Raw genomic sequence first — 5,000 nt, forward strand, 5'->3', positions numbered from 1 at the left:
GGTTTTCCCAAGTTTTACAAAGGACTTTAGGAGAAGGAAGCACCTAAAAGCTAGGCGAAATGGTCCTAGATCCAAGGAAATCTTTTAGATCAGGCTCAGTTTCTTAAATAGTTTGCATTAACATAATCAGTTCCAGGTCTGTGTGGGGCTGAGCTTGAGAACTCCTTAGTAAGTAGGCGTTTACAACAATAAGGGGTTTAATATTACAACACAGGTGAACATTCAGACACATTATCATAAGCTCACCTTGTCCAGGGACCCAAGCATGCTGCCTTTCCACTCTCAGAGCCCTTCACCTAACCTACTGTGCAGCTGTTTCACCTTTAATATCACTGTTCCACAGGCAGCGTGACGTCACAATGCTCCTTGTCTGTAGCCCGACCCAGGAGCCTTTGCAAACCTGGTATAATCTACATACTTACGGTGTGTTTAGTCTTGGACCACAAATGCAGTGAAGAATAATGGATTGCTACTCTTCATACATTTTTGACCATTGGCTCAGATTTGAATGCGTACTGGCCATCTGAGCATCTCTGCCAGGCCACCCTATGTCTAGAGACTGTAGATTTAGAGAGTTTATAAACATTGTCAGTTCATCAATAAAGTGTGCTCGCTTCGGCAGCACATATACTAAAATTGGAACGATACAGAGAAGATTAGCATGGCCCCTGCGCAAGGATGACACGCAAATTCGTGAAGCGTTCCATATTTTTAACAGCTTTCAGGAGAGAAATCTTTTTTGTTTTCAAGACTAATTGAAAAAATAAAGCAGGTCCCAGTGCTGTCCCCGTAATATGTATTTTTCAATTAGTCTCTCCTCAACATTTTTAATGTATTTGCTTTGCAGTAAAGAAGGTGCGCTCTATGTTCAGCTGCATTTAGCAAGGAAGCCTGCAGGACTTCTGGGACTTTTCTTTCTCTTTTTTAGCCTCACTGTCATTATTCTTCACCACCCCCAAATCTATACTGCTGCAGTGTTGTGTTGCTTTGTGGGAAGCAGGACAAAGAGAAGGGCAGGGCCTATGCAAATGAAGGCCTCATGGATGTCTGGGAGTGCCTTTTTAGCAGTATTGTTAAAGTCCACCTTGCAACCGGATTGGTCGGGTAAGCTGAAAAACACCATGCCAGATTGGGCACCAGGTGTCTAGGCGCTTGGAGGACATATTGGGTCTACATCCCTCAGTTTCTGAGGTCCAAGAAATGTTCACCCTCTACCCTAATAGAGAGGTCTTGGCCGATCGTGGCTGAGAGGGGAAGAAGGTAGCAGTGCAAGATGCTTATGGTCCTTCTCTAATAATGGACCAACTTTCTCTCTCTCCTTACCTGTGGTTCTGCCTGGCTACCGGGGCTACCAGTTGTAAGCCTGCAGCCCACAGGGAGTTGGTTTGTTCCTCTCACACATGTAAATGGGTAAGCATTCAAGTGCACACACCTGCCTACGTCCACAGACCCTCGCGCACACACACTTTTGTCAACAAGCTTTTTCGCAATTAAGAGTATCAGGGACCCATGTTGAAATACAAAAGCAGCACACCACGTGACGGCCATCACATAGAGTCCAGCAGCAAATGGGAAACGTTTAACTAGCTGTGGTCCTATTACTTGCGCTCTACCGTGGAACAACTGCTGGATGAGTCCTGCTGGAGAATATTGAACCTACAACAAGTCTGAGGTAAATAAAAATTCCACAGGAATATAATCAAACAGGGACCTACAACCCTTCCGAGCCAGATAGGAGTCGAACCTACAATCTTCTGATCCGTAGTCAGACGCGTTATCCATTGCGCCACTGGCCCTATGTAGACTTACGCATCCTTTTGTCCTTAAGTGGGCTAGAAAGTGTGTGTATGTGTGTGTGAAGGCACAAGGAAACCCATCTGACCTCCTGGAAGTCTGTTCTGTGAGGTTTTCCCAAGTTTTACAAAGGACTTTAGGAGAAGGAAGCACCTAAAAGCTAGGCGAAATGGTCCTAGATCCAAGGAAATATTTTAGATCAGGCTCAGTTTCTTAAATAGTTTGCATTAACATAATCAGTTCCAGGTCTGTGTGGGGCTGAGCTTGAGAACTCCTTAGTAAGTAGGCGTTTACAACAATAAGGGGTTTAATATTACAACACAGGTGAACATTCAGACACATTATCATAAGCTCACCTTGTCCAGGGACCCAAGCATGCTGCCTTTCCACTCTCAGAGCCCTTCACCTAACCTACTGTGCAGCTGTTTCACCTTTAATATCACTGTTCCACAGGCAGCGTGACGTCACAATGCTCCTTGTCTGTAGCCCGACCCAGGAGCCTTTGCAAACCTGGTATAATCTACATACTTACGGTGTGTTTAGTCTTGGACCACAAATGCAGTGAAGAATAATGGATTGCTACTCTTCATACATTTTTGACCATTGGCTCAGATTTGAATGCGTACTGGCCATCTGAGCATCTCTGCCAGGCCACCCTATGTCTAGAGACTGTAGATTTAGAGAGTTTATAAACATTGTCAGTTCATCAATAAAGTGTGCTCGCTTCGGCAGCACATATACTAAAATTGGAACGATACAGAGAAGATTAGCATGGCCCCTGCGCAAGGATGACACGCAAATTCGTGAAGCGTTCCATATTTTTAACAGCTTTCAGGAGAGAAATCTTTTTTGTTTTCAAGACTAATTGAAAAAATAAAGCAGGTCCCAGTGCTGTCCCCGTAATATGTATTTTTCAATTAGTCTCTCCTCAACATTTTTAATGTATTTGCTTTGCAGTAAAGAAGGTGCGCTCTATGTTCAGCTGCATTTAGCAAGGAAGCCTGCAGGACTTCTGGGACTTTTCTTTCTCTTTTTTAGCCTCACTGTCATTATTCTTCACCACCCCCAAATCTATACTGCTGCAGTGTTGTGTTGCTTTGTGGGAAGCAGGACAAAGAGAAGGGCAGGGCCTATGCAAATGAAGGCCTCAGGGATGTCTGGGAGTGCCTTTTTAGCAGTATTGTTAAAGTCCACCTTGCAACCGGATTGGTCGGGTAAGCTGAAAAACACCATGCCAGATTGGGCACCAGGTGTCTAGGCGCTTGGAGGACATATTGGGTCTACATCCCTCAGTTTCTGAGGTCCAAGAAATGTTCACCCTCTACCCTAATAGAGAGGTCTTGGCCGATCGTGGCTGAGAGGGGAAGAAGGTAGCAGTGCAAGATGCTTATGGTCCTTCTCTAATAATGGACCAACTTTCTCTCTCTCCTTACCTGTGGTTCTGCCTGGCTACTGGGGCTACCAGTTGTAAGCCTGCAGCCCACAGGGAGTTGGTTTGTTCCTCTCACACATGTAAATGGGTAAGCATTCAAGTGCACACACCTGCCTACGTCCACAGACCCTCGCGCACACACACTTTTGTCAACAAGCTTTTTCGCAATTAAGAGTATCAGGGACCCATGTTGAAATACAAAAGCAGCACACCACGTGACGGCCATCACATAGAGTCCAGCAGCAAATGGGAAACGTTTAACTAGCTGTGGTCCTATTACTTGCGCTCTACCGTGGAACAACTGCTGGATGAGTCCTGCTGGAGAATATTGAACCTACAACAAGTCTGAGGTAAATAAAAATTCCACAGGAATATAATCAAACAGGGACCTACAACCCTTCCGAGCCAGATAGGAGTCGAACCTACAATCTTCTGATCCGTAGTCAGACGCGTTATCCATTGCGCCACTGGCCCTATGTAGACTTACGCATCCTTTTGTCCTTAAGTGGGCTAGAAAGTGTGTGTATGTGTGTGTGAAGGCACAAGGAAACCCATCTGACCTCCTGGAAGTCTGTTCTGTGAGGTTTTCCCAAGTTTTACAAAGGACTTTAGGAGAAGGAAGCACCTAAAAGCTAGGCGAAATGGTCCTAGATCCAAGGAAATCTTTTAGATCAGGCTCAGTTTCTTAAATAGTTTGCATTAACATAATCAGTTCCAGGTCTGTGTGGGGCTGAGCTTGAGAACTCCTTAGTAAGTAGGCGTTTACAACAATAAGGGGTTTAATATTACAACACAGGTGAACATTCAGACACATTATCATAAGCTCACCTTGTCCAGGGACCCAAGCATGCTGCCTTTCCACTCTCAGAGCCCTTCACCTAACCTACTGTGCAGCTGTTTCACCTTTAATATCACTGTTCCACAGGCAGCGTGACGTCACAATGCTCCTTGTCTGTAGCCCGACCCAGGAGCCTTTGCAAACCTGGTATAATCTACATACTTACGGTGTGTTTAGTCTTGGACCACAAATGCAGTGAAGAATAATGGATTGCTACTCTTCATACATTTTTGACCATTGGCTCAGATTTGAATGCGTACTGGCCATCTGAGCATCTCTGCCAGGCCACCCTATGTCTAGAGACTGTAGATTTAGAGAGTTTATAAACATTGTCAGTTCATCAATAAAGTGTGCTCGCTTCGGCAGCACATATACTAAAATTGGAACGATACAGAGAAGATTAGCATGGCCCCTGCGCAAGGATGACACGCAAATTCGTGAAGCGTTCCATATTTTTAACAGCTTTCAGGAGAGAAATCTTTTTTGTTTTCAAGACTAATTGAAAAAATAAAGCAGGTCCCAGTGCTGTCCCCGTAATATGTATTTTTCAATTAGTCTCTCCTCAACATTTTTAATGTATTTGCTTTGCAGTAAAGAAGGTGCGCTCTATGTTCAGCTGCATTTAGCAAGGAAGCCTGCAGGACTTCTGGGACTTTTCTTTCTCTTTTTTAGCCTCACTGTCATTATTCTTCACCACCCCCAAATCTATACTGCTGCAGTGTTGTGTTGCTTTGTGGGAAGCAGGACAAAGAGAAGGGCAGGGCCTATGCAAATGAAGGCCTCAGGGATGTCTGGGAGTGCCTTTTTAGCAGTATTGTTAAAGTCCACCTTGCAACCGGATTGGTCGGGTAAGCTGAAAAACACCATGCCAGATTGGGCACCAGGTGTCTAGGCGCTTGGAGGACATATTGGGTCTATATCCCTCAGTTTCTGAGG

General features: G+C 44.9%; 3 non-coding genes across 3 annotated transcripts; all 3 read left to right on the forward strand.

Moving 5' to 3' along the window:
• Nucleotides 1–606: 606 nt before the first annotated feature.
• LOC147704759 (U6 spliceosomal RNA) lies at nucleotides 607–713 on the forward strand. Its single transcript, XR_015297737.1, has one exon. It is a non-coding gene; the product is annotated as a U6 spliceosomal RNA (small nuclear RNA).
• A 1,797-nt stretch (nucleotides 714–2,510) lies between these two features.
• Nucleotides 2,511–2,617, forward strand: LOC147704760 (U6 spliceosomal RNA). The gene has a single exon (XR_015297738.1). It is a non-coding gene; the product is annotated as a U6 spliceosomal RNA (small nuclear RNA).
• A 1,797-nt stretch (nucleotides 2,618–4,414) lies between these two features.
• LOC147704761 (U6 spliceosomal RNA) lies at nucleotides 4,415–4,521 on the forward strand. Its single transcript, XR_015297740.1, has one exon. It is a non-coding gene; the product is annotated as a U6 spliceosomal RNA (small nuclear RNA).
• Nucleotides 4,522–5,000: the final 479 nt, after the last annotated feature.

This window comes from Lissotriton vulgaris, chromosome 7 (assembly GCF_964263255.1).
Source record: "Lissotriton vulgaris chromosome 7, aLisVul1.2, whole genome shotgun sequence".
NCBI classification, from domain to species: domain Eukaryota; kingdom Metazoa; phylum Chordata; class Amphibia; order Caudata; family Salamandridae; genus Lissotriton; species Lissotriton vulgaris.